Source organism: Loxodonta africana, chromosome 19 (genome assembly GCF_030014295.1).
Source record: "Loxodonta africana isolate mLoxAfr1 chromosome 19, mLoxAfr1.hap2, whole genome shotgun sequence".
NCBI lineage: Eukaryota > Metazoa > Chordata > Mammalia > Proboscidea > Elephantidae > Loxodonta > Loxodonta africana.
Window position 1 is genome coordinate 5,869,795 of NC_087360.1, and position 21,915 is coordinate 5,891,709.

Here is a 21,915-nt window from a genome sequence, read left to right on the forward strand (position 1 = left end):
CAAACAGGCATTTGTTTTTTTCCTCTGAAAGGAAGGCTGGTGGAAGGTGGTGGCTGCTGGGGTTGGCTCAGCAACTGGGCCTCCACGTCAGGCCTCAACAGTTTCCTTACCTTTCTCTGGTGGTCGCAAGATGGCCACCACAGCTCTCAAGCATCCAAGACAGGAAGGCACAGGGTGCTCACCCAGCTTGTGGAGGGAAAACCAGGTGGCTGGCGCGTTAAATACCCTCAACCCATGACAGATGGGGACTGGGTGGGTAAATAGCCCAGCTCTCTCCCCCTCAGGTGGATGGCTCTGAGGACTGTCTACACTGCCTCAGGTTCCCCAGAAGGGCTGAGCTCTGGGTGCCCCAGGGGTAACTTGTTTATCACAGGACCTAAGACTGGTGTTTTGGCCTCAGCTCAGCCACTGACTTGCAGTGGGCTTGCTAGGAGTGTCCTGGGCCTCCCTGGGAGAGGAAAATCACTGCTGACAATCACCTTCCCATGCCATTGGGAGTCTTAGCTCCCCCAGCAGGCAGGCTGGACTCCAGGACAGAGACTGTGCCTTGTTGGCCCTATGCCACAGTGCCCAGTGAGGGGGCTGGCACATTGTAGGGGCTCCAGGAGCTTTCCCTGGATGAGGAAGTAAGGCGTTACGGTGTGGTGGTGCAGAAGTGGCTCCAGTCCCCAAGTCAGCTCGTGCCGAGCTAGCCACGTGACCTCACACAGTCCACCCCGGGCCAAGCATCAGCTTCCCCTCTGTACAGCACAGTGGCCAAGTTTATCGACCTTGGTGCCAGACTGCCAGGATTTGAATCTCAATCCCACCTCCTTGCTGTGTGCTACTGGGGACAGTCCTCACCCTCTCTGTAAAGTAGGATTCCTGGATAGCACCTTCCTCCTAAGATTGGCGTGACCGCCGATGCAGGTGCCTGCACACACTGTTGTTGTTAGTTGACTCTGACTCATGGTGCCCCGTGCACAACAGAATGAGACGTTGCTGGGTCCTGAGCCATGGCCATGATTTCGGTATTTGGGAGTCCATTGTTGCGGTCATTGTGTCGTTCTGTCCCGCTGAGGGTTTCTTCCACCTTCACTAACTCTTCACTTTACCGACCATGATGTCCTTGTACAGTAGGTCAGTCTTTCCTGATGACATGTCCAAAGTAACCAAGTTGAAGGCTCAGACAATATTCTGGGATCCATCGGTTTTCATTGGCTGATTTTTGGAAGTGGATAACCAGGCCTTTCTTCCTACTCTGTCTTCCCTGGAATATGTGTGCCCACATACCAGTGCCAGTACCAGCTGCTGTTGAGTTGACTCTGACTCGTGGTGGCCCCATGCGTCAGAGCAGAGTGGTGCTCCATAGGGTTTCTTACCAGGCCTGCCTTCCCAGGTGGCTCTGGGTCCATTTGAACTGCCAGCCTTTTGGTTAGCAGATGAACAGTTAACAATTTGTGTCACCCAGGAACTGTATGCTCACATACAATAAGTGCTAAATAAATGCCTGTGACCCTGCCAATCACCTGTAACCTGAGATCTTTCAAAGCTTTTTTTGGCATCGAGCCCCCAGCTCACTGAAACCCTGTCTTCCAAGGTGACATGTGGAGATTCAGTCTCCCAAAGATGAAGCCCGTGGAGGAAGCGGCCCTTGTCCCAGGAGATCTCAGAACCTCTCCATCTGCCTCCCAGTGCGCGGAGTGCCCTTCCAGGGCAGCGCCTTGTCAGCGCAGCGTGGGGACAGCATGCATTTATGGATGAGTGAATTTATGACCTCAAAGAGATGGAGCGGTGCTGATTCACGGCTTTTCATCCTGCCGGGAGGGAGCTCCCTCCGCCTGGGCTGCCTTCATTTATTTCAGACGTTTGTGTGAAGAGGCCGCTGCTGGTAGGAGAGAAGAGAGAAGAAAAGGTTGAGCAGTGCAGAGTAGGCTTGGAGCTCGTCCGCCCACCAGGAAACGCGCGGAATGAGTCAGAGGACACGGGGGCTCCGTTCTCCGGCTTCTAAAAGGAGGCAGGGAAACCGTTCTGCACGTCTGCAGGCCTCCCCCACTGGCTGTCTTTCTTTCCTCCTGTGAGCACAGAGGACACGGACCTGTGGCCCAGCACGGCGTGGAGCGGCTCGCTCATTATAGGTTGAAAGATGTCACCAAGCATTAGCCCGCCTCTGGTTCATTGCTGCCGCCCTTGGCGCTCACTACTTGATCACACCCGTCCCCGTCCCATCCCCTCAAGGCCCAGCCTGGAGAAGGAGCCCCAGCGGGTTCACGTTTCCCCAGGACTCAGCGGATTGGAGGTGGCCTCGCGTCCTTGCTGCAGCAGCCAGCACAGAGGTGATGGAGACTTTTAATTTTCACCACGCTCCTCCATCGGAGCCCAGCTCTAAATCATTTTAATGGTGGATTAAAAATATATAAGCTGATATTAGAGGACATTCTTAGTACCTTTGTAAATAGCTTAAATCAAAAGTTTGGCTTAATTGCACGTGGGTGGTTTGGGGAGGTGGGGGAGGGCTGGAGAGGGGATGAGTGGAGGCCCTGCAGGCAGAGGGGGAGAGGAGGGGCCACGTGGGCGGGGATGCAGGGTCCACAATGCTCAGAGTTAGAAAGGCCTGTCCATTCCGCATGTGCCCATCCAGTTCCCCTTTCTGGACCAGCTTCCTAGCCCCGGGCAGCAGCGGGTATCAGAGGTGCTCCCTCCCCCAGTTCTAGTCTTGCAGGGGTGCCCAGCAGACAAAGAACCGCAGAACAGCATCAACACCCATCACTGAGCCCGTGCTCCAGGCCCCTGACACATATGATCTCATTTAATCCTCACCACAACCCTGTGAGATGGTGTCCTGGGTTGAATAGTGTCCCATCTCTCAAAATTTATGCCAACTGGGAACCTGTGAACGTGACCTTGTTTGGAAATAGGGTCTTTGCAGATGTGAAGACAGTGATTCCTGGCAGCTTCGCTCAAGCCCCTAGATCCAGCCATTCCTGAAGGCAGGCTCTTCCTGAAACTTTCCTGTTACATGACCCAGTCCCATTCTCTCTTTCCACCAGGGTGTTTTTCTGTCCTTTGTCACCCAGAGTCCTGACACTGGTCCAAGGGATTTCCATCTATTATCTGACCTGTCATACACATTTCAGAGGCTTTGCAGAACCTCCCACAGATCCCAGGCTGACAGTCTGCCTTGAGGCTTAGTACTGAGAGCACTGTACTGGGTGGGAGTTAGGAGACACTCTCCCACTTGCTTCAAATCTCAGTTCTCTTGCGGGTCAGCTGTGTGAACTTGGGACAGTCACCCACCCACCCAGAGGGGACCCAGGTTTCATCATCTGGAACACAGAGTAATGGCTGCAGGTGCACCGATTTCATCTAGCCCTGGGGCGTTTGGTGGGATAATGTTGGGAAGTGGGCTTCTTAATCTCAGCACTCAGAATAAGACCCACAGTGGCCTCAGGTCCCATACCTCAGCTCCTATGACTTTTACCCTTCTGTGGCCACACTGGCGATTCTTTCAGTTTCTTGCACGCAGCTCATCTCTACCTCAGGACCTTTGCAGTTGTTGTTCCCTCTGTCTGGAACATTCTCCACTGAGAACTTAGCATGTCTGCTTCCTACTCAATCTACAAGGCCTAGCTCAAATGTCACCTCCTCCAAGAGTTCCTCCCTGACCACCCCTGAGATCCCTGCCTGTCCCATTGCTCTGTCTTAACTGTTTTTGAGCTTATTTATTTTCAAATTAATGTTGGCCTCCTCTCACAAACCTACAAACTCTGTGAGGACAGGGACCTTGTAGGTCTTCTAGACTGAGTATTGTGTTCCCAGCGGGCACACAGTAGGAGCTCAGTTAATCCTTGGGGCCGGACTGCATGACCCCAGGCAAGTCACTTACTCTCTGAGGCCACCTCCTTCCTCTCATCTGTAATTTGAGTTCTTCATTCATGTCAGAAGACCCATGGGGACCCCGTGAAGTGATGAGGCTCTGTACACCATCGAATGATCTTGAACTGAGACTATCAAGTGAGGGCTGCCTAGTAGGTTGTAAGTGGGTCTCCCACACTCCCCACCAGCCCCCTAAGCCCACCATCCCCAAATGCAACCCTGAAGGAGGAATTCTCCCTGCCTCACAGGCTTCAGTCTGCCTGGGCATTCTCCACCCAGCTTTTAGCCCCCACCCTGGTTCCTGGTTGGCTTCCCCATTTCAAAGCCTCCTCCCACTTCCTGTTCTCATCCCAAAGCCTTGAAGCTTCCAGTTTGCAAACCCCTCTCTATCCTCACTGCCCACCGCCCTGCACACCCAGCCTAGGCTGAACACCTTCCTCTAGAATGCTAGCGGTCAAGGTCATGGCTCCTGCCCTGGTGTCCCCCGCCCCCTAGCCTGGGGAATTAGACCTGGGCCACGCCATCTGTCTGAAAACAATTAGCAATAAACGCCAGCACGCTGGGGCTCCAGGTCATGGGGGACGGAGCAGTGGGGGTTATAAATCCAGAAGGTTCCCAGCTGAATCAGCCTTCCTGTCTGTGGGCCAAGAAAAAGCCTCCCCGCCGGCCGGGGAGGGAGCTTCCCAGTGCCTGTCTCGGGCCTGACGGCAGCCTCCAGCGCAGAGCGGAGCCGCACAAAGACCCAGCCTCAGCTGGGGAGGCGGAAGGGGACCATCTGGTGGAGTGTGGGGCGGCGTCCGAGCCAGACGGAGGAGCAGCCTTTTTTGCTGTGTATTGTGTGTTCCGTTTCTCAAAACACCCCTCGCATGTGCTTCCAGTGTATTGGCCCACTGCCAGCTGGCACTTGGGATCCTGGAGCTGGAGGTGTGTGGGTGGGGGCTTCTGAAGCGATGGGGGAGGGTGATGGGCTCAGGGGTGGGGACAGCTCAAGTTCCCCCGCCCCAACCCGCCTGCCTGGCACCGTCCCTGGTCCCTCCCCACTGCTTGGCCTCTGCCTGACATTCCACTATCAGTGCATCCCGGCCTCGTTCAAATGTCTGCTCCCCTTAGAAGGGGCGTCCACTTTGCCAACCTTGACTTAGTTTATAAGATTTGGCACACAGAGTTGTTTCTTTCCTTTTTGCTAGTTTGAATTGCCAGTGATTAAAGATAAATGAGGAGCAGGAAATTTTATCTAAAAATCTGTATTTTTCAGCTTCTTTTGAAAATTGAAAGATCTGGTCAGCCCTGTGACCTAGGGTCAGGCCTGTGACCCTAAGGTCTGGCAGACCTGGGGAGGGGGCGGGTGGCCTTCCCTTCAGACTGTCACAGCCTTTCTGCTCCAGTCATTCCTTTGATTGTTCATGCATTCATGTGGGGACCTCGTGCTGTGCCCAGGCCTTCACGGGGTTTAGATTCTTGCAGGGGAGACCGAGGCTACACCCCTAACCCAGTGGGCATATAATAGAATGTCAGCTAGTGATAAGCGTCGCAAAGAAACCTGTAGCAGGAAAGAGCGTGGAGAGAGATGGGGGTTGGCAGGTGTGCTGGAAGGGGCCAGGAAAGACTGCTGAATTAGACACAGTGGCCCCGAGGTGGAGGGCGGGCATTCCAGTGGGAGGGAGAGCCAGTGCAAAGGCCCTGAGGGTGGCATCCACTTGGGGTATCTGAGGAGGGGCAGGAAGGCCAGCATGGCTGGAGGGAGTGAGTGAGCGGTGACCATCCTCCTTTGGGACAGGTAACCTAGACACACAGGGGTGTGGGTTACCCCAGCTGGAGCCCTATTTCTGCTCAGGATCCGGGTAGTCCAGCCAGTGAACCCCAGGAATTTCCAGAGTAGGGCCCCACTCTTGACGACCCCAGATGGTTCGATCCTGATTCCCAGGTTCTCCCAGCCCAAACTTTGGGTGTAGCTTCCCCAGAGGTAGTGAGCCCAGTGGTTCAGGCTCCAGCTGCCTGGGTTCCAATCCCCTCCACCGCAGACCGACCCTCAACTTGGACAAGTGCCATCACCTATTACAGCCTGAATTTCCCCATCTGTGAAAGGGGGGTAAACAGGACCCATCTCAGAGGGTTGTTGGGCAATTTAATGAACATCTGTGTTAACATCGATGCAAAATGTTTAGACAAATGTCTGGCACATAGAAAGTGCTAGGTAAAACTGTTGTTACTAGGTGCCATCTCATCTGCTCCAACTCACAGCAACCTGACGTATTAACAGAATGAAACGTTGCCTGGTCCTACAGCATCCTCGCAACTGTTGCAATGTTTGAGCCCACTGTTGCAGCCACTGTGTCAGTCCATCTCATGGAGGGTCTCCCTTTTTTCTGCTGACCCTCTACTTTACCAAGCATGATGTCCTTCTCCAGGGATTGGGCCCTGCTGATACGGTGTCTAAAGTAAGTGAGGCGAAGTCTCACCATCTTGGCTTCTAAGGAGCATTCTGGCTATACTTTCTCCAAAACAGATTTGTTTGTGCTTCTGGAAGTCCATGGTATATTCAGTGTTCTTTGCCAACGCCGTGATCCAAGTGCATCAATTCTTCTTTGGTCTGCCTTGTTCATTGTTCAGTTTTTGCATGCATGTGGGGCGAATGAAAATACCATGGATTGGGTCAGGCACACCTTAGACATCAAGGTGACATCTTCGCTTTTTAATGCTTTAAAGAGATCTTTTGCAGGAGATTTGCCCAGTGCAATACATTGTTTGATTTCTTGGCTGCTGCTTCCATGGGCATTGATTGTTGATCCAAGAAGAATGAAATCCTTAACAATTTCAATTTCTTTGCCATTTATCATGATGTTGTTTATTGGTCCACTTGTAAGGATTTTCATTTTCTTTATGTTGAGGTGTAATCTGTACCGAAGGCTGTAGTCTTTTACCTTCATCAGTAAGTGCTTCAAGCCCTCTTCACTTTCAGCAAGCGAGGTTGTGTCATCTGCATATTGCAGATTCATGAGTCTTCCTCCAACCCTATTGTTGCGTTCATCTTTCTATAGTCCAGCTTCTCGGACTATCTGTTCAGCACACAGATTGAATGAGTAAAGTGAGGGGATAGAACCCTGCTGTACACGTTTTAAACCACTCGGTATCCTTTTGTTCTGTTCGAATGATTGCCTTTTGATCCAAGGTGACTGTTAGGCACTCTAATTTAAGAACTACTGTGTAAGGTGCAAATGGTTAAGTGCTTAGCTGCTAACTGAAAGGTTGGAGGTTCAAGTCCACCAGAGGTGCCTCGGAAAAAAGGTCTGGCAATCTACTGCCAGAAAATCAGCAGTCAAAAACCCTATAGAGCACAGTTCTGCTCTGACATGCTTGGTGTCTCTGTGAGTCGAGGTTGACTCAGCAGGAACTGCTTTGGTCTGGATTGGTTTAAGGTAGCAGTTCTCAAACTTTTTGGTCTCAGGACTCTTGTAACTCAGAAATGATTGAGGACCCCAAAAAGCTCTTGTTTATGTGGGTTATAGCTAGTGATATTTAGTGCACTAGAGATTAAAACTGAGACCACTAAAAAATGTACGCGTATTAAATCATTTAAGAGGGACAGTAGCACGCTCATTACATGCCAATGTAAATAACATTTTTATGAAAAATAGCTATATTTTGCAAAGCAAAAAATAATTTAATGAGGAGACTAGCATTGTTTTATGTTTTTACAAATCTGTTTCAAGCCTGGTTCCTTTGAAGAGGGCGGGCCCTCGACCCTGCTTCTGCATTCAAACTGTGGTGTTGTGCTGATTTGGTTAAAGTACAGAAAGGTGGTTGAAAAGGGAGGACCTTGCGGAACCCCCCCTCCATAAAAAGGTCTTGGAGACCCCCAGGGGTCCTGGGGCAACGCTATGAGAACCAACAGTCTCAGCTGTGGCTCTGGTCTAGAGTGGGGGTGGGACGTGAGGGTTCTTTGGTTCAGCGGCCTGTGCTTGCCTGCTGAGGCCCGAAGCTGCCAGGTGCTTCAGCCCAGCCCTGCCATGCTGGGGACAGGGACCAGTGGGCCAGGCCGGCAGATGAGTGGGCATTTGTAACCCAGGATGCTGTGAGCAGAGTGGGGGCTGCCGGGCATTGAGGAGGCCCCATCCCAGAGTGGGGTGAGTGGAGCAGTAGCCATCTGTGGGACAGAGCTGGAGTCACCTACGGTACCCAGAGCCTCTGCAACCATCAGGACTCTGATCCTGCTGCTGCCGTGGAGCCTGGTGGCTCAGCAGGTGCCGTAGGCTGGCATTGAAACTTCCCTTCATTGCCTCTAGGGAACCAGTTACCCCATTTTATGGAGGTTGCCTTAGTTACCTAGTGCTGCTATAACATAAATACCACAAGTGGATGGATTTAACAAATGACTTTATTCTCTCAAAGTTTAGGAGGCTGTAAGTCCGAATTCAGGGTGCCGGCTTTGAGGGAAGGCTTTCTCTGTCAGTTCTGGGGGAAGGTCCTCAGCAATCTTCTCCTGGTCTAGGAGATTCTCAGTGCAGGGACCCTGGGTTCAAAGGATGCACTCCAGTCCTGTCTCTTCTATCTTAGTGGTAGTAGGTCCCTCTTGTCTGCTTTCTTCTCTCTTACAGGGCAGTGACTCAGGATACTTCCCACCCTAATCCTGCCTCATTAACATAACAAACATAAACTAATCTTCTTTAACATAGCCTAATCCTGCCTCATTAACCACAGGCAGAGGTTAGGTTTTACAACACACCACAAAATGGAGGATGACCACACAATACTGGGAATTGTGGTCTAGCCAGGTTGACATGTATTTTTTGGGGACACAATTCGGTCCATGACAAGGAGTAAACTGTGGCTGCCACCCTCAAGGTTGAGTCACTGGTAAGGACATCTGGGCCTGGGGTCACCACTGGAGCTGGGGCAGTACCAGGCAGAATAGGGATAGTCCTGTCTCCCCAGCATTGAGGGCTTGGGGGGCTCTGGATGAGCCCAGGCCTGAGGGTCAGAGACCTGGGTCCCTTCCCCTGCACTTTGGGCTCCCTATCTGCAAAGGATTTTTTTTTTTTTTTGCAAAGGAGAGCTGTTCCCAAGGGAGAGGAGGGATCTACCCCTCTCTAGCTGCTCCCAGAGCCTCAGTTTCCTCTTCTATAAAGTGGGGGTAATAATCTCCGTACTGGCTGGAGACAGCAGGCTGGCAGCCACTGCCCCATTCCTCCAGGCCTCCTCCGCTTGCACAAGTTTCCCAGGACTCGCTTTCCCTGTAAACAAAGTCTCCTTTGTGTGTTATTATTTGTAAAAGCACTCCAGCAGATTGCTAAGGCCCATACAGCGCCTGCCTCCTCCAGGCCTCCCCACAGCTGCCTGTGCAGCATCCTTACCCCTCCCTCCGCAGGAGAAGCCCCTGAGGCTGGGGAGCTAAGCAGCCTGCCCAGGGCGCCCAGCAACAAGGCGCACACCCGTTTCCCACTCCACCCCTCACAGCACCCCAGCAGCAGGACATGGACAGGCCTTGTCCAAGCAGGAGGAACAGAGGAGAAAATCAGCACCCATGTAGGGAGGCCAGCCACCCCGTTTGCTCTGAACGGAGGGGTTCCTGGGACAGTCACCCTTCTCCAGGTCTGGGGCAGGGAGGGGCAGGCCATTCTGAACAAAGCCCAGAAGGTGGCCATCAGTGCCTGGGCTCCAGCCCTCTGCCCTGTGTCCGGTGTGGTAAGTGTGGATCCTGCCAGCCGCGGGGGCAGGCAGGCTGGCTCGCTCCAGAATGACCTCATTTCTCGGCCAGGCTTCTCATGAGGTGACTTCACCAGCAGAGGGGGAGGAGGCCTTCCTGGGCTAACGCAGCTGCAGGAGGAAGAGGGTATTTCACGCCTTGTCCAGACACAGAGCAGTGACCGGTGACCCCAGTGACCTGGGCAGGTAGGGCACTGGGCCTCAGACTGGAGGTCAATCCATAGCCAAGGAGGCGGAGAAGACCCTCTGGGGGGCTGATGGCAGAAAAACGACAGTGGGTGCCAGTTCCTAACACCAACCCAGGATCCTGGCCTTATTACACACAACCCTCTGCTGAGAAACCAAGGCAGCATATCTGAGCTGGCTCTGCCACCTCCTGGCTGTGTGCCCTGGGGCAAGTTGCCTAGCCTCTCTGGGCCTGCTTCCTCCTGTACCTAAGGGCGGGCTTAGCTGACACTCTCCACACTTGGCTCATTCTGTCACTGTTGTTCTATCCTCCTCAGCATTGCCACGTGAAAACGGAGGCTCGGAGAGGAAAAGCGACTTCCTCAGAGTGCCACAGCTCTAAGAGATGAGGCCAGAATTTGAACCAACTTGGCCAGGCTCATACCCATCACATCCCTGTGACACCTGTGCTACCTGAGAAGGTGAGTAAAATGAAGTCCTGCTATCAAAAAGTTTATTGTCCCTTGCTTCTGAAAGTGGGGTGCCAGGGCCAGCAGCATCAGGCTCACCTGTGAGCTTATTAGAAAGGCAGAATCAGGCCCCACCCCAAAGCAGCTGGATCAAAACTTGCCCTTTACCACAATCCCCAGGTGAGTTGTATACACAGTACTGTTTGGTAAGTGCTGGCCTAGATCAGGGGCCCAGGTGGTGCAGTGGCTAAGTGCTGTGGCTGCTAGCCAGAGGTCGGCAGTACAGATCCACCAGCTGCTCCCTGGAAGCCCTGTGGGGCAGTTCTACTCTGTCCTATAGAGTCACTACCACTCAGTGGCAATGGGATAAACAGGGCTAGATCTGGGTTTCCTGGAGTGTCTCTGGGGAAATGTGAGTAGGGGGCTCAGTGTCCAAATCAATTTGAGAAATGTAAGATTAAATGAGAACATGCAGGACTTATCAGGGCCTTTAATGTGCAGATACTCCTCATGGGTCTGTAGGAGATCTTTCACAATCCTGTTGATCTTAGAATCCGTTTTTTTTTTTTTTTTGAGAGGCTTCTTGTGCTCTGCAGAATATACCGGGGGAACCTGGGTCCAGGCAATATTGGCAATAAGACTTCTGTTGGTTGAGCTCTTATTATGCACCTGCCTGTACCAAGATTTTCAGATATATTTTCCACCCAACAATCTTCTGAGTCGCCAGCAGCCCTTAGGCCTCCTCCCGGCTTCCAGGTCCAATTTAGCACTAGCAATGGAGTCTTGGAGCCTGGTGGTGCAGTGGTTAGGCTTTTGGCTGTTAATTGAAAGCTTGGTGGTTCAAACCCACAAGCTGTTCTACCAGAGAAAGATGTGGCAGCCTGCTTTTGTAAAGACTGCAGACTTGGGAACCCTATGGGGCAGTTCTACTCTGTCCTATAGGGTTGCTAAGAGTCAGAATCAACTAACGGCAATGGGTTTTTGTTTTTTTAATGGAGTCTTTCCACCCATCTGTCAGTTTGTCATACTGTGGTGGCTTGTGTGTTGCTATGATGCTGGAAGCTATGCCACTGGTATTTCAAATACCAGCAGGGTCACCCATGATAGGCAGTTTTCCTCAACCTTATTTTGCGGTTGAGGAAGTGGAGGTTCAGTGGGGTCAAGTTCCTCGCTTAAGGACATTCAGCTTCCAGACTAAGACTAGGAAGGAAGGCCTGGTGATCTGCTTTTGAAAATCAGGCAGTGAAAACCCTATGGCTCATGCAGAATAGTGTCTGATATAGTGCTGAAGGAAACCCTGGTGGTGTAGTGGTTAAGAGCTACGGCTGCTAACCAAAAGGTCAGCAGCTTGAATCCACCAGGTGCTCCTTGGAAACTCTATGGGCCAGTTCTACTCTGTCCTGTAGGGTCGCTGTGAGTCGGAATCAACTTGATGGCAACGGCTATAGTGCTGAAAAATGAGCCTCCTAGGTTTGAAGGCACTCACCTACACGTGGCCACAGCAGTGGAGTCGAGAGTACCAACGATGGTGAAGATGGTACAGGACAGGGCAATGTTTTGTTCTGTCCTACGTGGTAACTCCCTGAGTTGGAGCCGACTCAGTGGCACTAATGACAACAGTTAACTTCACAGCAGGCCAATATATGGCCATGGTCTGAAAATAAGGACAGTCACTCCCTTTTCCCTGTGCAGACTGGCCTCCGTTTCCCTGACACCTTTGTCCCCAGATGCCAGCTCTGGTGTCATTTTACACATTGTTCCAGACGTCTGTGGCTGGGGGACCCAGGGACTTGGAGGTGCCCCAGGGGAGGTTTATGGCCTGGAAAGTATGCTGTCCTTTCCAGAGCTTGTTCACAGCATCTGCTGGGCAACAGGGACTCACCAGTTCCTCTCTCAGCTCCAGGCGACATGGTGTGAGGTCAGCCGGCGCTCAGACTCATCACCCTGTACACACCTTGGGCCTCTGCTTTCACAGGCTGTCGAGCGAAAGTTCCTGTCAGGTTAAAAAGAGCAAATCCTGTCCGCATGCGCGGGCTCAGGAAGACAGAGCAAACGTGGAGGGCAGAAAGGCACAAGGCAGGGCTGCAGGTGTGCGTGCAATTGGCTGAGTAATGGGATGTTTGCGACCTCATCCCTGGAACCTGTGAGTGGGACCTGACAGGCCACTGTGGACATGGGATTCAGTTGAGGCTCTTGAGATGGGGAGACTGTCCTGGATTATCCGGGCGGGCCCCGTGTGATCATGAGGGAGAAGGGGGTTAGAGTCAGGGGGAGATTTGGCTACAGAAGAGGAGGTGGGTGATGTGACAAGGGAGACAGACATCAGAGTGATGCAGGAAAGGGGTCACAGGACAAGGGATGAACGTGGGGGCCTCAGGAACTGCAGAAGACAAGGAACAGAGTCCCCTGGAGCCTCCAGGGGAAGCAGCCCTGCCCACACCTTGGTTTTAGCCCAGTGGACCTTGTGGGGACCTTCTGGCCTCCAGAACTGCAAGGGGGTGACTCTGTTGTTGGGGCAGCCAGATTGTGGTGATTTGTTACAGCAGCCACAGACAGTGCTAGGAGAGGGCTGCCCACCAGAGCTGTGGCCTGCAGGAGGGGGACGCGGCAGCCACAGGTAGTGCTAGGAAAGGGCTGCCCACCAGAGCTGTGGCCTGCAGGAGGGGGACGCGGCAGCCACAGGTAGTGCTAGGAAAGGGCTGCCCACCAGAGCTGTGGCCTGCAGGAGGGGGACGCGGCAGCCACAGGTAGTGCTAGGAAAGGGCTGCCCACCAGGGCTGTGGCCTGCAGGAGGGGGACGCGGCAGCCACAGGTAGTGCTAGGAAAGGGCTGCCCACCAGAGCTGTGGCCTGCAGGAGGGGGACGCGGCAGCCACAGGTAGTGCTAGGAAAGGGCTGCCCACCAGGGCTGTGGCCTGCAGGAGGGGGACGCGGCAGCCACAGGTAGTGCTAGGAAAGGGCTGCCCACCAGAGCTGTGGCCTGCAGGAGGGGGACGCGGCAGCCACAGGTAGTGCTAGGAAAGGGCTGCCCACCAGAGCTGTGGCCTGCAGGAGGGGGACGCGGCAGCCACAGGTAGTGCTAGGAAAGGGCTGCCCACCAGAGCTGTGGCCTGCAGGAGGGGGACGCGGCAGCACCCCGCAGACCCTCAACCCTGCAGGGCGGAGCCGCGGGATGAATACCCCGCCTTGTTCTCATCCACCCTCTGCTCCACTGCTGGTGCTCCCCCCAGTCCCAACCCCCAGAGAGTCAGCCTGAGGGGATCCGGAGCAAGGCAGAAAAGAGTGAGATGTTTATAAGTGATTAACCCTATTTTAAGGTTGAGGAAGTGAAGGCTCAGAGGGGTCAAGTTTCTTGCTTCAGGACACTTGGCTAACAAAGGGCAAAGCCAGGATTTGAACCCAGGGCCATCCGGCTCCAAGCCCCAACTCTCCACCACTATACTGGGGCAGAGCAGGTCTGTGTTGGGAGCCCAGCCATGTGAGTACATGGCCCATGTGCACATGTATGCGTGTGTGTGTCTGTGTGAGTGGAGTGTGTGTGTCTCTGCGTGTATGTGATTGTGTGTGAGTCACTGTGTGTATGTGCTTGTGTGTGTCTCTGTGTGCGTGTCTGTGTGTGAGTATGTGTGAGTGTGACTGAGTATCTGTGTCTGTGTGAGTGTATCTGTGTGTCTGTGTGCGTATGTGTGGTGTATGAGTGTCTGTGAGTGAGTGACTGTGTGTGTCTCTGTGAGTGTGTGTGTGTGGTGTATGAGTGTGTCTGAGTATCTGTGTGTCTTTGTGTGTGTGAGTGTGTGGGTGTGTCTCTGTGTGTGTGTGGAGTGTGAGTGTCTGTGAGCGACTGAGTATGTGTGTGTGTCTCTGGAGTGTGTATGTGTGAGTGCACATGTACTCACGCTTGCAGCTTCTCACGCCCACCCATAGCGTCTCACTCCAGGCATGTGCTTCTGTGGGCGTCTTCTTTTTCCGATCTCTGTCACCACCCCGAGTTTCAGAAGCAGAGGGAGCGAGAGATGAAGTGACACTTTCACTGATCAAGTACCAGCGCCCACCACTCCGCGTGCTCATGGAGACTCAGTGTCTAATCAGGGCGTATGTGGTTCTGAGTGTGAACAGGAATTCGCTGCTCCCTGCACAGGCAGGCAGTGCAGCTGCTGTGGGCCAGACCGAGACCCCAATTCCCAGGAAGCAGGGCCAGGCCTGGTGATGAGGTTTCCAGCACCTTCTGTGGGACCTGGCGAGGCTGCGTCCGTGCTCTGGAGACAGTGGAAACACCAAGTGCAATGTAACAGGAAGGGCTGGGTGCATCTAACCTGTCTCTGTGCGGTGGGACGTCTCCGACCTCTTTGGTCAGATTATTGCAATGTTTCTCGCGCCTCTATGGTTGGAGGCTGTCTCTTTGGTCTGGGATGGGAAGGGGTAAGGCACTTGGTGTAAATATGATTCCGGTAGTCCTTGCAGCACCCAGCACTCATTACATCCAGCAGAGAGTGAGGAAATCACCTGCGGTGGAGCTGGGTTCAAGGGCAGCCCCACGGTCTACACTCGGCCATACTCTGCTTCCTTTGGCCCCTCCCACGCCCTTTGGAAAATGCTGTTCCTTGCTTTCCTGGCCTAGCTTATCCCTACTAATCTTCCCACCCAAACTCATCTTCCAGCCTCCCCTAAAAGCCACTTCCTCTGGGGGGCCCCCGGAGCCAGGCAGGAGGGCTTTTGGAGGCAGACCACCTGGGTTCTAATTCCAGCCCTGCCACTTGAACTGGGTAACCTGGGGTAAGCTGCTTAAACTTTCTGTGCCTCAGTTTTATCATCTGTGAAATGGGTCTAGAAAAGATTGAATAAGGGAATTAAGTAAAACACATAAAACTATGCTTAGGTACAGTGGTTAAGAAATATGCGTTGGCTACTATTATAGTTTGATCCCCTCAAACAGGCCTCCCTATTATGAGAACTGACTCATTCTCTCTTATTGACTTCAAACCATTAACCCATTGCCGTTGAGCCGATTCCAACTCATACTGACTCTATCGGACAGAATAGAACTGCCCCATAGGGTTCTGAGGCTGTAATCTGTATGGAGGCAGACTGACACATCTTTCTCCTGTGGGGTAGCTGGTGGGTTCAGACCACTAACCTTTTGATTAGCAGCTGAGTGCTTAACCCCTGTGCCATCAGGGCTCCATGACAGTGACTTAGGGCTGCTGTAATGGAACTATAGTCGTGGCGTGGTTACTTATGTGTTGAGAACATCCGCCTCTCCCACCTGTCTGTGCACTCCATGAGGGCAGAGACCACGTCTGCCTTCTCCTGTTTCCGGCTACTAGGAATACAGCTGTCAGGAGCATTCATTTCCCTGTGGACGTGTGTTTTCATTTCTCTTGGGAACATACACCAAGGAGTAGGATTGCTGGGATACGAATGGCTTCCGTTTGGAGGTTAACACTGCGCTGATTTCCAGAGTGGTGGTACCAGTTTATGCACAACCCGTGTAAACGAGGGCTTCCGTTGCCCCACATCGTCGCCAGCACTTGGTGTTGTCAGACTTTCTGATGTTTTGCCAACCTGCTGGGCGTTTCCCCCCCTCACTGGGAATCACCGTGGCAGCATTGGATTGTGGTGCTGCCATGTCTTCGTAATATGACTTTGGGCAGGTTACTTAGCCTCTCTGTGCCTCAGTTTTCTCATCCATAAGACGGGGGTGACAATAGCACCTCTCCCAAGTGAGTGAGTGTGTGTAAAGAGTTTGTGCAGTGGCTGAACACAAGGGGTATGCAAGGACTACAGACGCTAATTATCTGTAGCTATCGTCACTCCGCCTTGGGATGGGGCGTTTGCGTGTCTGTTCCACCCACAGAACCAGCAGCTCCTCAAAGACGGGACCTCCCTGCTTTCACCTTGGCACCCCTGGCTCTTGGGCACACTGGAGTGTGAGCGTTTGGTGAGTGAACTGCTGACTGACTCTGGGCTCTAGGTTTTCTTTTGTTACGTTAGTGAGGTTGTACCAGAGTCAGGTAGGTCCTAAACCTAATCACTTCTGAGTGGTGTCTTACAAAAAGAGCAGAACAGACACACAGACACACACGGGGGGTGGTGGTAGGGGGGAGACAGACACCATGTGAGGACCTGTGTACAAGCCAAGGAATGCCAAGGATTGCAGCAGCCACCAGAAACTAGGGGAGAGGCCTGCAGATGGAACTGACACAGCCAAGACCTTGATGTGGACGTTTTAGCCTCCAGAGCTTTGAGAAAAGAAATTCCTGTTCTTCAAAGCCACCCACTGGTGGTCCTTCTGTCATGGCAGCCCTAGAAGTAAGATGGAGGGACAGCCCTTTACACTGAGACAAGCTTGTCCAAGCCTGGGAAGGCGCCGGCTCCCTACCTGTGCTTCCATGGGAGCAGGTGGCCAGTCTCCACTTGCGCCTGCCCTGGGAGGCAACCTCTGTGGGTCTGGCCAACATGAGGCTGCAGTAGGAGACCAGAGGGTGGAAGGAGAGAAACGGAGGCCAGAGGGGGAAAGGAACTTCCCCAAGAGCAACCTACGTTAGTGCAGAGCCAGGACATGATCTCAGAGCCCCTGAGGTGGATACTTTATCATTATTATTATTGTGATAAAATACACGTAACATAAAATTCACCATTTTAACCATTTTTGAAGCATACAATTCAATAGCATTTAGTACATTCACAGTGTTCTGCAGTAATCACCTCTGTCTCGTTCAAAAGCACCTTCATCAGCCCAGAAGGAAGGCCTGTGCCCATTAGCAGTCACTCTCGGCTCCCCCTCCCCGCCCGGCACCCACCAGTCTACTTTTTGTCTTTCTGGATTCATCTGTGCTGTAGATGTCACAGAAATGCAGTCACATAGCACGTGACCTTTTGTGTCTGGATTCTTTCACTCAGCATGTTTCCAGTGTTCACCCATGTTGTAGCATGTATCAGTACGTCATTCCTTTTTATGGCAGCCTAATATTCCACTGTGTGGCTATGCCACATTTTGTCTCTCCATTCATCAGCTGATGAACACTTGGATTGCTTCCACCTTTTGGCTGTCGTGAATAGTGTTGCTGGGGACATATATATACAAGTATTCGAACACCTATTTTTGGTTTTTTTGGGTATATACCTAGGATGGAATTGCTGGGTCATATATCTGTCCTGTAGGGAGGCTATGAGTCAGAATTGAATCGATGGCACTGGGGTTGGCGCTTATGGTAATTCTGTGTCTAACTTTGTGAGGAACCACCACACTGTTTCCCACTGGCCGAATCATCTTATATTCCCACCAGCAATGTTAGCGGGCCCAATATGGATTCTGAATCATAGTTTTATGAACTCTTTGGTTAGGAACGGGGCTTTGAGGGCACAATATAAACTGCTCTCTGATTCTAGTGGGTAAAAGTTGTGCCTGACCACCCAGCATCCTTTGCCTCATCTCCTCTTTTCTCTGTGGGGAGCTCTCTCCCCCGTGGTGTGCAGTCTTGGTGTGGATATGAGTCCCAGTGGATACACACCTCATATTTGTGTGTCTCCACCCTTCTGCTCCAGAACAGCCATTGCTCATTGGAGAGCCCTGGTCACTGCCACCATCACCTCATCTAACACCACTGGCTGCTCAGTCTCCCCTTTGGTGAGGGCCACACCCTGGCCTGGCCTCTATCATCCTGCTGCAGGGACCGGCCTCTGAGATAGCCCCCGAGGATCCTGCCTGCTGGTGTTCACACCCACGTGTAGTTAGTTCCCTCCCACCCTGACCTGATCTGCGTAACTGGTCTGTGTAACCAGTAGGATACTGTGGAAAGGACAGACAGAGACTCCTGAGGTTAGCTCATAAAAGACACTGCGGCTCCCTCCTTTCTCGTTGCGGGATCACTCACTCTGGAAGGAGCAAGCTGCCATGTTGGGAGAACACTCAAGCAGCCCTGTGGAGAAGCTCATATGTCGGGTAACTGAGGCCTCCAGCCATCAGCCTTCTGACTGTGCCATCTTGGACATGGATCCTCCAGCCTCAGTCAAGCCTTCAGATGATGGCAGCCCGGGCCAGTGTGTTAGATACGACCTCACGAGAGACCTGGAATCAGAACCACCGAGCTAAGCTGCTCCCAAACCCCTGACCCATAGAAACTGTGTGAGATAGTAAATATTTGTTGTTGTTTTAAGCCAGTACGTTTGAGGGTATTTTGTTACGCAGCGGTAGATAATACACCTGCCTTGGAGAGTCACAAATCTCTAGCTCCTAGGCCTGACGCAACCCGACCGTAGAGACCTGGCCTGCACGTCGGCAGCTAGGTGAAGCTCTGTGCGGGGACTGCAGGATCTAGCCTTCCAGCTGCTCTGACCAACAAGGGGCAGAGGTGGATAGAGGCTGGCAGGTACTCACAAAGGACTGATCGGCCAGCTGTGTTTGCCTGTGGAGCCATGGCCAGCTCAGCGGGCCATCACCTTGCCCATCCCTTTTCCTCCTCCTTGCTCTCCTGAGGCGGCATCCCAGTGGAATAGGCTTAAAGCAAGTCTGCTTTGCCTCAGACTCTGTTTTCCAGTAATCCAGGCCAAAACAAAGAGACTGGCACTCACAGTGCCCCACCTTCTCCTGCCCAGGAGATGACCCAGCGAGCCAGCCAGCCTCTCTCCTTGCAGGCTTGCAGTCTTCAGGGGAGCGCAGAAATCGCTGGGCGATGATTCACGCCAGCGGTGCCCAGGCCAGCCCGTGCCTGTGTTCTCCCTTGCTGAGCCTGGCGCCCCAGCTCTTCTGCTAATCCTGTGAGCCACCCCGTAGCCTTCCCCAGACTCCCTTTGTGCTTGAGTTTTGAGCTTGGTTTCTGTTGTTTGTGGCCAAAGATCTCTAACTGATACAAATATACATACAGATGCTAGCTGTTTTTGCTTGTTGATCACTGGACGGATTTCTGCCTGGTGTATAGTTGATGCCCAGCAGCCACTTGCTGACAACAAATGGGTAACACGCCCACGCTCTACAGGAGCCCCCCCCCAGGCAGCTGGGTGCCTAACCAGGCCTTTTTTTTTTTCCAGGACTATTTGAAGTTCTGCCGAGAAAGGTGCTCTGGAAATTTTTCCTCAGCCACGTTTCTGAATGTCTAGCAGCGCTTGGTGTCACGAGTTTTTCCCTCACACCCGGCTGAGTTTTCACCTATTGCAGCTCATACTCACTCCTTTTGGCCTTCGTTGGTTTGATTGCGGTGATTCTTGGAAGGAACATTTGGCGAGCTCTGTTCCTCAGCTGGACACCCTGGTGGCATGGTGGTTAAGTGCTACGGCTGCTAAGCAAAAGGTCAGCAGTTCGAATGCACCAGGCGCTCCTTGGAAACTCTACGGGGCAGTTCTACTCTGTCCTACAGGGTCGCTATGAGTCGGAATCGACTCGATGGCAGTGGGTTTGGTTTTTTGGATTTTTTGGCTTGGGCTCCTCAGCTATCCCTTTGGCCTTGAGGAATGTGGACTCTAGACTGGAAGTTTAAAAACCACTTGCCTTCAAGTTGACTCCGGCTCACGGCGACCGCACATGTGTCAGCGTAGAACTGTGCTCTCGAGGTTTTTCAGTGGCTGCTTTTTTGGAAGTAGATCACCAGGTCTTTCTTCCAAGGCACCTCTGGGTGGACATGAACTACCAAACTTTTGGTTAGCAGCCGAGCACGTTAACCACTTTCACCACCCAGGGACTCCACACTGGGCATCAGGAGATGTAAATTCTGGATCCTTCCTGTTACTGGGTCTCAGTGTCCCCACTTATAAAGTGAGGGCTTTGTGCTAGCCTAGGCACAGCAGGGAGCTTTCATCACGTGTCAAAGGGAAAACCAAACCTGTCGCCATCAAGTCGATTCTGACTTACAGTGACCCCATGCCGCAGAGTAAAACTGCTCCACACGGTTTTCTCGGCTGTAATCATTATAGAAGCAGGTCACCAGGCTTTTCTTTCGTGGTGCTGCTGGGTGGGTTTGAACCGTCACCCTTTAGGTTTGCACCATCCAGGGACCTTACGTTAAAAAAAAAAAAGGTAACGCTAATAATTCTCTGAATGCTAGCTGTGTGTTGAGCACCGTTCTCAGGATTTACAAACATGTGACATTGTTATTAGTTGGCCCCTGATTCAAGGTGACCCCACGCACAACAAGGAAACGCTTGCACGTCCATCATCGGTTGCGGATCAGACCGTTGTGATCCGTAGGGTTTTCCTTGGCTGATTCTTGGAAATAGATCACTGGGCTATTTTTCCTAGTTTGTCTTAGTCTGAAAGCTCTGCCAAAACCTATTCAGCGTCATAGCAACACTTATGTTTCCATTAACAGACAGGTGGTGGCTATGCATGGGGCGTATTGGCCAGGAATGTGAACCTGGGTCTACCAGGTGGCAGATGAGAATTCTGCCACTGAACCACCACGGCCTGGAAGAGGGAGGCAGACACTCTTACTAGCCCAGATCACAGGTGAGGAAAGGAGTGACAGAGGGGCAGGCACTGCCTCCGGGACACACATTTTGCCATAGTCCCCACCACTCCCTATCGTCTCACACCCAGCAGGAAGCAGGGATTCAACGGGAATTCTGATTTAGAGGAGTGCTCAGTTGGAGCCAGAAGCCAAAAACCAAAAGACAGGTTCAGCCAGTCCCAAGAGGAAGGGCACATGGCCCATAAATCTCCCCCACCAGGGCCCCACCCGGCCCCAACCAGCCCTGCCACACCCACCTCCTGCCCAGGTGGGCCCTTGCCTGCCCTGGGCAGTGAAGCGGGGGCTGATGTGGGGCATTGTTGCTTGCTGCCTGTCTGCTCCTCTTGTTTGTTCCAATTATGTCAAATACGTCATTATAATTTTATGTGTTTTAGGTTAACGTTTTTGCTCAAGGGCACAATAATTAGCAACCGGCTGGGAGTTTAATGATTCTGGGCAATAGCTAGGGCAAGTTTTCCCTGGTAGACCTTTGGAAAGGCCTGGAGGCTGCTGGTCCGCCCCTGCAGCCCCGCAGTCCCAGGAGAGGGGGCTTTGTATGGTGCAGACAGGCTGGGTGAGGACAGAAGGCCAGCCCCAACTCTGGGCTCCCAACAGCCCAGACCGCCGTCACAGCCCCCATCCCTCTGGGCCTCTACCGGGGAATTATCCTCCTCTCCATAGAGGAGTGAACACATCAGTCTTAGAAGAAATACAGCCAGAATGTTCCTTAGAAGTGAGGATGGCGAGACTTTGACTCACTCCAGACACATCATCGAGAAAGACCAGTCACTAGAAAAGGACATCCTATTTGGTAAAGTAGAGGGCCAGTGACAATGAGGGAAGCAGTCTATGAGATGGATTGACACAGTATCCACAGTGGACTCAAGCACACCAACGATCGTGAAGTTGGTACAGGACCGTTACACATAAGGTCACCATGAGTGGGAGTCGGCATGACGACCCCAGCTAACAACAACAACAGCCACCCTTTTCCTAGGCTCTGTCCTATCTTTTCTGTCCAGGGCTTAAAATTGTGCTTGGTGTACAGCAGGTGCTCAATAAATGTTTAATAATTAAATGAATGGACATAGGTTGCATACTGGTGGCTGATAGGCCAAATCTAGCCCTAACCATGTTGAATCGAGCCAGCACAATATTTTTTATAAAACTTGAATGAGTTGCCACCATTTGGTGATGAGGGCATTTTACATACATTTAAATTTCCAACTTCTCTAGAAAAATGGGGAAGTTCTGCCCCCACTGGATCCATGTTGCAGCAGTTTT

At 52.5% G+C, this 21,915-nt stretch overlaps 1 long non-coding RNA gene across 1 annotated transcript; it reads left to right on the forward strand.

Annotated features, from left to right (window-relative positions):
* The first annotated feature begins 3,650 nt into the window (after positions 1-3,650).
* On the forward strand, positions 3,651-18,684 carry LOC111747738 (uncharacterized). The gene is made up of 3 exons (XR_010318546.1): positions 3,651-4,779; positions 10,062-10,205; positions 16,047-18,684. It is a non-coding gene; the product is annotated as an uncharacterized LOC111747738 (long non-coding RNA).
* The last annotated feature ends 3,231 nt before the right edge of the window (positions 18,685-21,915 follow it).